This window comes from Oncorhynchus gorbuscha, linkage group LG23 (genome assembly GCF_021184085.1).
Source record: "Oncorhynchus gorbuscha isolate QuinsamMale2020 ecotype Even-year linkage group LG23, OgorEven_v1.0, whole genome shotgun sequence".
In the NCBI taxonomy this organism is placed as follows: domain Eukaryota; kingdom Metazoa; phylum Chordata; class Actinopteri; order Salmoniformes; family Salmonidae; genus Oncorhynchus; species Oncorhynchus gorbuscha.
In genome coordinates this window covers 48,763,118-48,775,979 of record NC_060195.1, presented here as the reverse complement: position 1 = coordinate 48,775,979, position 12,862 = coordinate 48,763,118, and positions in this window count along the sequence as shown.

Here is a 12,862-nt window from a genome sequence, read left to right as displayed (position 1 = left end):
ACACACACACACACACACACACACACACACACACACACACACACACACACACACACACACACACACACACACACACACACACACACACACACACACACACACGAGACACACACGAGACACACACACTAAAGCACGCCTCCAAAACCCACATGATTACATCCACTGTAAATGCCTTTTCACACCAATAGGGCCGGATTATGAAATCATAGTTCCCGGGGCTTTGCTTTTTTTTGTCAGCAAGGTCAAATATATGTTCTCTTTCATCCTTTTTCATTAAATTATATGGCTATTCCTACTATAAAATATATATATGTGTGTTGTTGACTGTGATAAAGGTACGGGATCATAGGCAGCATGTGAGTTTCAAGTTTGAGGAAGCACATTTTCACTATAAAAATGCACCTTTATTATGAAAATGCACCTTTTATAATAAAGCATTCCATGCATCATCGCATTTACAGACTTATGTAAGAGCCTACTATTTGTAATGTGATGAGTGGATTGCTTAGTCATAATTTAGAATAATAATCACTGTTTGCAAAAAAGACAGTTCAATGCATGGCTGAGCGCTTATAGCTTAGAGTAGGCCTAGGCTATAGGCTATATCATGTAGCCTACATTTCTTCTTTCTTTGCAGTGGATTCTTTTTGGCTTTTCATAAACAAATATCATGCAATTCTACTACACTTTATATAACTGGAGGCATTAGCCAAATCTTGTTTAAGATGACAAATTGCAGGTAGCCTACTTTGCTGATATTGTCAAACATATCAATAAAAACAATGTTGTCTGTATTAAAAGCCAACAAGAAGGGGAGACGCAAATAGTACATGAGGTCCATCTAAACTGGAGGAGGAAATGATTGTCCAAATACAAACTTCTAGTTGCATTGACCCATCAACGATAAAGAGTATGCACAGTGCACACTCACTGGGGAAATGGCCGATGCACTCCGCTGGTGCCAATAAGATAGGCTATACTGTTGTTCACTCAATTAAATTGAGAATTTTAATAACTAAAAGACAGATTACAGTATTTTCATTGACTTCTCTTTACAGCAATAGCCATTTGCTTTCTATACAATGTTTTCCCATGATTATATTTTGAAGTATTGTTATATGCCTGGCTGGACCTATACTTTTTTGTATAAACAAGAGTAGGCAAATTAGGCTATACACTTTTGGCTATTTAATTCAGTTTACTTTAGGGAAAGTTTAGCTTTCCCCAGTGGTGCAAAGTATTTAAGTAAAAATACTTTTAAGTAGTTTTTTGGGATATCTGTACTTTACATTACTATTTATATTTTTACTACTTTTACTCCACTACATTCCTAAAGATAATAATGTACTTTTTACTCCTTACATTTTCCCTGATACCCAAAAGTACTTGTTACATTTTGAATGCTTAGCAGGACATGAAAATGGTCTAATTCAAGAGAACATCCCTGGTCATCCCTACTGCCTCTGATCTGGCAGACTCAATAAACACAAATGTGTTGAACTGGGCCACCCCTGGCTATCCGTAAATGTAAAAAACAAGAAAATCATGTTGTCTATTTTGCTTAATATTATAAGACATTTTAAATTATTTATACTTTTACTTTGGATACTTAAGTACATTTAAAACCAAATACTTTGAGACTTTTACTCAAGTAGTGTTTTACTGGGTGACTTTTACTCAACCAAAAAAAACATTTTTTTTGCACCTTGTGAAATAATCTCCAAGAATCCAATTGGTGGCTCTAGGGGAATTCAAAAGGCAGATTGAGGACCTTTTCTACTGAATAATGTTTTTTTCTATGATTGCTTTTTCCTTTCCACGTTTTGATTGAATATTGATGTGTATATTGACGTGTACAGTGTATTGATGTGTATACAGGGTTCATCTGTAAAAGAGACCTTGGTCTCAGCATGACTCCCTGTCAACAAAACAACAGAAAAAAAGGAGAAATCAAAATGTTGTGCATAGCACAGGTGGTCGCCTAAATTCACTGTAATAGTTCATATCCTAGGCCAAATATGAATGCTAGATTAATAGGCCTATATGATTTAGCATATATTTCGGTCTTCACTGTTCCCTTCTTCTGGCATCTCCACCATCAGAATTACTGGCCTCGCTATTCTCTTTCCCTGTCTCTCTATTGCTATATTGTTCTTGCACCAGGAATAGCAATAGGCCTATAGTTTGATCACTTATTTTGAGCAATTAAAAAAAAACTAACATTCAAAGAGAAGAAGCACTCTTGCTTGCTGAATAGAAAATAGTGTAGATCATTATCAATGAACTGGTGGGGAAGATTGAATGACAAGAACATGTAGCTCTGGTGTGACGTGATCGCATAGGCTGGTGGTAATAAACTGAGTAACACTTTATTTGGATAGTTGCAAGTAGATGATTTGTAGATGGTCAATAGATGTTCAATAACTTTCAATAACATTTCAACTAAATATCCACTAGCTCTAACCCATTCCTCATGGTTCTAATTATAGCAAGGCTGCCCAATCCCGGTACCTGGTATTTAATTGCACTCACATGGTGTCACAGGTCTGAATTTGTCTACAGGACCGGAATTGGGCAGCCCCGATTTAAAGTAATGTTCTCAAATTGTTCTGAGAACATTAAGAAACAATTTACTTCGGTGTGAATTTCAGTACTTCCACAGAACATTCCACGCAGGTTCAGATGAGGTTTTATTTAATGTCATATCTTTAGTACGTCCTGGGAACAAGATGGCGCCGATAGACATGGTCACCCAGTTCTTGGCTCCTAAGCAACTTTGCAGTATTGTATATTTTTTGTGTGTTATCTCCGTTATTAGCTCAGAACGTCTTTTGCATTATTATATACAGCCGGAAATAACTTTTGGATATTAGAGCCGCGGTAATTCACCAGCATTTCAACCAGAAATATGACTTTACTGAATTGGATCCTCTTACCCCCTCCCAAGGCAATTCCACTTATCCCAGAGACTGCTCCAAGATGCCGCCGGAGGAGAAGAAGTATTCGGAGTGGACTCTCAGTCTGACTCAGGAGGCGTGCCTACCACCCACCGCTTCTGAGTATGGACAATAAAGTAGATGTGCTCAGGGCGAAGATCTCCTTCCAGAGAGACAGCAAGGACTGTAACATACTCTGTTTAACAAAATCATGGCTCTCTCCGGATATACTGTCCCCATCCATACCATCACCTGGGTTCTCACTACGTCACGCAGAAAGGAATAAAGAACACCCCGGGAAAAAGAAAGGCGGAGGTGTATGTTTCATGATCAACTATTCATGGTGTGATTGTGGTAATGTATAGGAACGTATACCTCACAATCAAATGCCGACCACATTACTTCCCAAGAGAATTGTCTTCAGTTATCGTCACAGCCGTGTATATTCTCCCTAATGTCGATACTGTGACAGCTCTCAAGGAACAACACTGGAGACTGCATATCCTGAGGCCTCATTTATTGTAGCTGGGTACTTTAATGAAGCAAATCTGAGGAAAAATTTACCATAGTTTTAATAAACACTTTGCCTGCGCCACTCGCGCTTCAAAAGCTCTAGACCATTTTGCTCCTCCCTTCCTATTGGCAGAAACTCAAACAAGAATAAGCCGTGGTAAGGACTATTCAACGCAGGTCTGACCAATCGGAATCCATGCATTAAGATTGTTTTGATCACGTGGACTGGGATATGTTCCGGGTAGCCTCTGAGAATAACATGGACTTATACACTGACACGGTGAATGAGTTTATCAGGAAGTTTATAGGGGATGTTGTTCCCACTGTGACAATTAAAACCTATCCAAACCAAAACCATACATAGATGGCAGCATTCGTGAAAAACTGAAAGCTCAAACCACCACATTTAACCATGGCAAGGTGACTTTGAATATGGTGCAAACAGTCCAGTTTTGCAAACAGTCCAGTTACGCCCTCCATAAGGCAATCAAACAGGCAAAATGTCAGTACAGAGACAAAGTGGATTTGCAATTTAACGGCTCAGACACGAGAAGTATGTGGCAGGGACTCCAGACAATCACGGATTATAAAGAGAAAACCAGCCACGTCCCGCTTCGAGGGAAACACATTGCCACCAACGAGGGCCACCACCGCTCTCATGGACTGTGAGCTTTCATTCTCTGTGGCTGTTGCGAGTAAGACATTTAAGCTTGTTAACCCTTGCAAGGGTTCCGGGCCAGACGGCATCCCTAGCCGCATCCTCAGAACATGCGCAGACCAACTGGCAGGAGTGTTTAAACTCTTCTTATCCCAGTCTGTTATCCCAACTTGCTTGAAGATGTCCACTATTGTGCCTGTACCCAAGAAAGTGAAGGTAACTGAACTAAGTGACTATCACCCCGTAGCACTCACTTCTGGAATCATGAAGTGCTTTGAGAGGCTAGTTAACCTCTAGCGTCGAGCAATCCCGTATCCGGGAGCGTAATCATAGCCTCAAGCTCATTACCATAACGCAACGTTAACTATTCATGAAAATCGCAAATGAAATGAAATAAATATATTGGCTCACAAGCTTAGCCTTTTGTTAACAACACTGTCATCTCAGATTTTCAAAATATGCTTTTCAACCATAGCTACACAAGCATTTGTGTAAGAGTATTGATAGCTAGCATAGCATTAAGCCTAGCATTCAGCAGGCAACATTTTCACAAAAACAAGAAAAGCATTCAAATAAAATCATTTACCTTTGAAGAACTTTGGATGTTTTCAATGAGGAGACTCTCAGTTAGATAGCAAATGTTCAGTTTTTCCAAAAATATTATTTGTGTAGGAGAAATCGCTCCGTTTTGTTCATCACGTTTGGCTAAGAAAAAAAAATGAAAATTCAGTCATTACAACGCCATTTTTTTCTCCAAATTAACTCCATAATATTGACAGAAACATGGCAAACGTGGTTTAGAATCAATCCTCAAGGTGTTTTTCACATATCTATTCGATGATAAATCATTCGTGGCAGTTGGGTTTCTCCTCTGAAGCAAATGGAAAAATGCACGCAGCTGGAGATTACGCAATAATTTCGACGGAGGACACCAAGCGGGCACCTGGTAAATGTAGTCTCTTATGGTCAATCTTCCAATGATATGCCTACAAATACGTCACAAACGACAGAAAGTGTAGGCTCATTCCTGGCGCATTCACAGCCATATAAGGAGACATTGGAACACAGCGCCTTCAAAATCTGGGCCATTTCCTGTTTGAAATTTCATCTTGGTTTCGCCTGTAGCATCAGTTTTGTGGCACTCACAGATAATATCTTTGCAGTTTTGGAAACGTTAGAGTGTTTTCTTTCCAAAGCTGTCAATTATATGCATAGTTGAGCATCTTTACATGACAAAATATCTTGTTTAAAACGGGAACGTTTTTTTATCCAAAAATTAAAAGAGCGCCCCCTATATTGAAGAAGTTAAGGATCATATCACCTCTACCTTACCCAATACCCTAGACCCACTGCAATTTGCATACCGCCCCAATAGATCCACGGGCAACAGCAACACCCTGAAATCCACCCTGTGCAACTGGGTCCTGGTCTTCTGGACGGGTTGTCCTCAGGTGGAGAAGGTAGGCAGCAACACCTCCATTATACTGATCATCAACACAGGGCCCCCACAAGGGTGCATACTCAGCCCCCTCCTGTACTCCCTGTTCACCCATGACTGCGTGGCCACGCACGTCTCCGACTCAATCATCAAGTTTGTAGATGACACCGCAATGGTAGGCCTGATTACAGCCTACAGGGAGGAGGTGAGGGCCATTGCGGAGTGGTGTCAAGAAAATAACCTCTCCCTCAAATTCAACAAAATTAAGGAGCTGATCGTGGACTTCAGGAGAAAGCAGAGGTAGTGAGCCCCAACCACATCACTGAATCTCTGAAATGGTCCACCCACACAGACAGTGTGGTGAAGAAGTCTGCAACAGCGCCTCTTTTACCAGCATCTCGCTTGGCCCATAAGACCCTCACAAATCTTTACAGATGCACCATTAAAAGCATCCTGTCGGGCTGTATCATCACCTGGTACGGCAACTGCACCGTCCACATCTGCAGGGCTCTCCAGAGGGTGATGCGGTCTGCCCAACCCATCACCGGGGGCACACTGCCTGCCCTCCAGGACATCTAAAGCATCCGGTGTCACAGGAAGGCCAAGAAGATCATCAACGACCTCAGCCACCCGAGCCATGACCTGATCACCCCGCTACCATCCAGAAGGCAAGGTCAGTACAGGTGCATCAGAGCTGGGACCGAGAGACAGAAAATCAGCTTCTATCTCAAGGCCATCAGACTGTTAAATAGTCACCACTAGCTGCCCCCGCCCAGTACCATGCCCTGAACTTTAGTCAGTAGATGGCTGCCACCCGGGTACTGTACCATGTACCACCGTAGAGGCTGCTGCCCTATGTACATAGTCGTGGAACACTGGTCAGTTTAAAACTTCTTAGGGCTAGGCCTCCTTTTTTTCTCAATTTCCGCCTGAATTATGTGCCCAAAGTAAACTGACTGCTGCTCAGGCCCTGAAGCCAGGATATGCTGATATAATTGGTACCATTGGAAAGAAAACATCTTGAAGTTTGTAAAAATGTTTTTTTTTAAATATGTAGGAGAATATAACACAATAGATATGGTAGGAGGAAATCCAAAGATAAACCAACCTTCTTTTTTGAGAGACCACCATCTTAGAATGGCAAGTTATTTCCCTGCATGCAATTCATATGGCTTCCACAGGGTGTCAGCAGTCTATGTACAAGGTTTCTTGTAACTTCAAAAACGAAGACGAAATATCAGTTTTATGCACAGGGACACAGTCTTGGAAATTTGTGTTTGTGCGCGCCATGAAGACAGAATGCAATGTTTCCTATTGAACATACTTCTTTTTGTAAGAAATATTATAGTTTGATTACATTTTAGGGTATCTGAGGAGTAAATAGAAACGCATTTTGACTTGTTGAAACAAAGTTTAGGGGTAGATTTTCGGATTCCTTTCTCTGCATGTTGAACGAGTGGATTACTCAAATCAATGGCGCTAACTAAACAGACTTTTTGGGATATAAAGAAGGATTTTTATCTAACAACATGACACTACATGTTATAGCTGGGACCCTTTGGAAGACAAATCATAGGAAGATTTTCAAAAAGTAAGTGAATATTTAAATGCTATTTAAATATTTTGATGTGGGGCGTTGTTCTCAAACAATCGCATGGCTTGCTTTCGCTAAAATAGCTACTGTAATTTGGACAGCGCAGTTAGATTAACAAGCATTTAAGCTTTCAACCGAAATAAGACACTTATATGTACCTAAATGTTTAATATCTATAATTTGTATGAATATTTATTTGAATTGCACGCCCTCCAGTTTAGCCGGAAGTTGTCCTGCTAACGGGACGCCTAGCCCTAATAGAGCACTGGTCTCTTTAAATAATGTTTACATACCGTTTTACCCCCCTGTATATAATGTATTTTAGTCAATGCCTATCCCATTTAACTATTGCTGTACATATACTATTCTTCAGATATACTACATAGTCTATATACTGTCCATATTGTCTCTACATCCCATCACACAATCATTTCACTACACTCACAATAACATCGGCGAAATATGACCAATGAAATTTGATTTGAGGTCTTGGCTGATATCTTTAGATTTTCCCATGATGTCAAGCAAAGAGGCACTGAGTTTGAAGCTATGGCCTGAAATACATCCACAGGTACACTTCCAATTGACTCAAATGATGTCAATTAGCCTATGAGAAGCTTCTAAAGCCATGACATAATTTTCTGGAATTTTCCAAGCTGTTTATAGGCACAGTCAACTTAGTGTATGTAAACTTCTGACCCACTGGAATTGTGATATAGTGAATTATAAGTGACATAATCTGTCTGTAAAGAATTGTTGGTAAAATGACTTGAGTCATGCACAAAGTAGATGTCCTAACTGACTTGCAAAAACTATGGTTTGTTAACCTCATGAAGCAAGAGGGCACTATTTTTATGTTAGGAAAAAATAAAGTTCCCAAAGTAAACGGCCTATTTCTCAAGACCAGATGCTAGAATATGCATAAAATTGACAGATCAGCATAGAAAACTGTCCAAAACTGTCAAAATATTGTCTGTGAGTATAACAGAACTGATATTGCAGGCAAAACCCTGAGAAAAATCAAACCAGGAAGTGGCCTCTATTTTGAAAACTCCATGTTCCATAGCCTCCCATTGTTCCATTTAAAGGGATATCAATCAGATTCCTTTTCCTATCGCTTCCTCAAAGTGTCAACAGTCTTCAGACATAGTTTCAGGCTTTTATTTTGAAGAATGAGCGTGAACAACCACATTGCGTAAGTGGATAGGTGGGGGCTCTCAGAGCCCTTTTGCGCGCAAAAGAGAAAGGCGGCAATTGTTACTCCCGATCATAGTGAAAAGCCAACTGTCCCGGTTGATATACACTGCTCAAAAATGTTTCTCAGCTAGTTTACAGCAGAAGGATCTGTTTCTCATCACTGGCTATAAAATTCAGATAACATTAATCTAGCACCAGGATCAGCAGTGCTTAGCATAAGCTAAATCATATACTGACTAGCTAATTTAGCTAATGTCGGTAGCCTCGAACCCAGGCCATATTACACTGCTCCAAAAAATAAAGGGAACACTAAAATAACTGAATGAATAAAATATTCTTATTAAATAGTTTTTTCTTTACATAGTTGAATGTGCTGACATCAAAATCACACAAAAAAATTATCAATGGAATTTATCAACCCATGGAGGTCTGGATTTGGAGTCACACTCAAAATTAAAGTGGAAAACCACACTACAGGCTGATCCAACTTTGATGTAATGTCCTTAAAACAAGTCAAAATGAGGCTCAGTAGTGTGTGGCCTCCACGTGCCTGTATGACCTCCCTACAATGCCTGGGCATGCTCCTGATGAGGTGGCGGATGGTCTCCTGAGGGATCTCCTCCCAGACCTGGACTAAAGCATCCGCCAACTCCTGGACAGTCTGTGGTGCAACGTGGCATTGGTGGGTGGAGCGAGACATGATGTCCCAGATGTGCTCAATTGGATTCAGGTCTGGGGAACGGCGGGCCAGTCCATAGCATCAATACCTTCCTCTTGCAGAAACTGCTGACACACTCCAGCCACATGAGGTCTAGCATTGTCTTGCATTAGGAGGAACCCAGGGCCAACCGCACCAGCATATGGTCTCACAAGGGGTCTGAGGATCTCATCTCGGTACCTAATGGCAGTCAGGCTACCTCTGGCAAGCACATGGAGAGCTGTGCGGCCCCCCAAAGAAATGCCACCCCACACCATGATTGACCCACCGCCAAACCGGTCATGCTGGAGGATGTTGCAGGCAACAGAACATTCTCCATGGTGTCTCCAGACTCTGTCACGTCTATCACATGCTCAGTGTGAACCTGCTTTCATCTGTGAAGAGCACAGGGCACCAGTGGCGAATTTTCCAATCTTGGTGTTCCCCTGCAAATGCCAAACGTCCTGCACGGTGTTGGGCTGTAAGCACACCCCACTTGTGGACGTCGGGCCCTCATACCATCCCCATGGAGTCTGTTTCTGACCGTTTGAGCAGACAAATTCACATTTGTGGCCTGCTGGAGGTCATTTTGCAGGGCTCTGGCAGTGCTCCTCCTGCTCCTCCTTGCACAAAGGCGGAGGTAGCGGTCCTGCTGCTGGTTTGTTGCCCTCCTACGGCCTCCTCCACGTCTCCTGATGTACTGGCCTGTCTCCTGGTAGCGCCTCCATGCTCTGGACACTACGCTGACAGACACAGCAAACCTTCTTGCCACAGCTCGCATTGATGTCCAATCCTGGATGAGCTGCACTACCTGAGCCACTTGTGTGGGTTGTAGACTCTGTCTCATGCTACCACTAGAGTGAAAGCACCGCGAGCATTGAAAAGTGACCAAAACATCAGCCAGGAAGCATAGGAACTGAGAAGTGGTCTGTGCTCACCACCTGCAGAACCACTCCTTTATTGGGGGTGTCGTGCTAATTGCCTATCATTTCCACCTGTTGTCTATTCCATTTGCACAACAGGATGTGAAATTTATTGTCAATCAGTGTTTGCTTCCGAAGTGGACATTTTGATTTCACAGAAGTGTGATTGACTTGTAGTTACATTGTGTTGTTTAAGTGTTCCCTTAATTTTTTTTGAGCAGTGTATTTGTCATGTTTGTCATTTATTATCATGTCTTGTCCCTGTGCTCCCCATTCTATTCGTTTCCCTCTGCTGGTCTTATTTGGTTCTTTCCCTCCTTCTATCCCTCTCTCTCCCCCTCCCTCTCTCACTCTCTCGCTCTCTCTTCTCTCTATCGTTCCGTTCCTGCTCCCAGCTGTTTCCTATTCCCCTAATCATCATTTAGTCTTCCCACACCTGTTCCCGATCCTTTCCCCTGATTAGAGTCCCTATTTATTCCTTTGTGTTCCGTTCCTGTCCCGTCGGTTCCTTGTTTTGTATTCACCATGCTGTGATTGCGTTTCGCCCTGTCCTGTCGTGTTTTTGCTGTGATTGTGTATCGCCCTGTCCTGTCGTGTTTTTGCCTTCATCAGATGCTGCGTGTGAGCAGGTGTCTCTGTCGACTACGGCCTGCGCCTACCCGAAGGCGACCTGCAGTCTGTGGCCACTTCTCCAGTTATTTCCCCTCTACAGACTAGAGGATTTCTGTTATTCCCTGTTTGGACTTAAATAAACTCCGCAGGTCCTCTTTCACCTGCATGACAGAAGGAACCGACCAAGGAATGGACCCAGCGACTTCAGACGCTCGTTACACTGCCGTCGAGATCCAAGGAGCCATGCTCGGCAGACACGAGCAGGAATTGTCTGCTGCTCGCCATGCCGTGGAGAACCTGGCCGCCAGGTTTCCGACCTCTCTGGACAGTTCCAGAGTACGTCTCGTGCCACCTGTTACTTCCTGGCCTGCCGAGCCTCCAGAACCTAGGGTTAATAACCCACCTTGCTACTCCGGGCAGCCCACTGAATGCCGCTCCTTTCTCACGCAGTGTGAGATTGTGTTCTCTCTCCAACCCAACACATACTCTAGAGAGAGCTCGGGTTGCTTACGTCATTTCACTCCTTACTGGCCGGGCTCGAGAATGGGGCACAGCTATCTGGGAGGCAAGGGCTGATTGCTCTAACAAGTTCCAGAACTTTAAAAGGAGATGATTCAGGTTTTTGACCGTTCAGTTTTGGTGGGGAGGCTTCTAGGGCCCTGGCTTCCTTATGCCAAGGTGAACGGTCCATAACGGATTATTCTATTGAGTTTCGCACTCTTGCTGCCTCTAGTGAGTGGAACGAGCCGGCGCTGCTCGCTCGTTTTCTGGAGGGACTCCACGCAGTGGCAGGATGAGATTCTCTCCCGGGAGGTTCCTTCAGATGTGGACTCTTTGATTGCTCTGCCATCCGCATAGAACAGACGGGTAGATCTTCGTCACCGGGCTCGTGGAAGAGAGCTCGCATCAACGGTGTTTCCCTGCTCCGCATCGCAACCATCTCCCTCCTCTGGCTTTGAGACTGAGCCCATGCAGCTGGGAGGGATTCGCATCTCGAATAAGGAGAGGGAACGGAGGATCACCAACCGCCTGTGCCTCTATTGCGGAGTTGCTGGACATTTTGTTAATTCATGTCCAGTAAAGCCAGAGCTCATCTGTAAGCGGAGGGCTACAGGTGAGCGCAACTACTCAAGTCTCTCCATCAAAGTCCTGTACTACTTTGTCGGTCCACCTACGCTGGACCGGTTCGGGTGCTACATGTAGTGCCTTGATAGACTCTGGGGCTGAGGGTTGTTTCATGGACGAAGCATGGGTTCGGAAACATGACATTCCTTTCAGAGAGTTAGAGAAGCCTACGCCCATGTTGCCTTAGATGGTAGTCATCTTCCCAGTATCAGATTTGAGACACTACCTTTAACCCTCACAGTATCTGTAACCACAGTGAGACTATTTCTTTTTGATTTTCCGTTCACCGTTTACACCTGTTGTTTTGGGTCATCCCTGGCTAGTATGTCATAATCCTTCTATTAATTGGTCTAGTAATTCTATCCTATCCTGGAACGTTTCTTGTCATGTGAAGTGTTTAATGTCTGCCATCCCTCCCGTTTCTTCTGTCCCTACTTCTCAGGAGGAACCTGGCGATTTGACAGGAGTGCCGGAGGAATATCATGATCTGCGCACGGTCTTCAGTCGGTCCCGAGCCAACTCCCTTCCTCCTCACCGGTCGTATGATTGTAGTATTGATCTCCTTCCGGGGACCACTCCTCCTCGAGGTAGACTATACTCTCTGTCGGCTCCCGAACGTAAGGCTCTCGAGGATTATTTGTCTGTGTCTCTTGACGCCGGTACCATAGTGCCTTCTTCTTCTCCGGCCGGGCGGGGTTCTTTTTGTTAAGAAGAAGGACGGTACTCTGCGCCCCTGCGTGGATTATCGAGGGCTGAATGACATAACGGTTAAGAATCGTTATCCGCTTCCCCTTATGTCATCAGCCTTCGAGATTCTGCAGGGAGCCAGGTGCTTTACTAAGTTGGACCTTCGTAACGCTTACCATCTCGTGCGCATCAGAGAGGGGACGAGTGGAAAACGGCGTTTAACACTCCGTTAGGGCATTTTGAGTACCGGGTTCTGCCGTTCGGTCTCGCCAATGCGCCAGCTGTTTTTCAGGCATTAGTTAATGATGTTCTGAGAGACATGCTGAACATTTTTGTTTTTGTCTATCTTGACGATATCCTGATTTTTTTCTCCGTCACTCGAGATTCATGTTCAGCACGTTCGACGTGTTCTACAGCGCCTTTTAGAGAATTGTCTCTACGTAAAGGCTGAGAAGTGCTCTTTTCATGTCTCCTCCGTTACT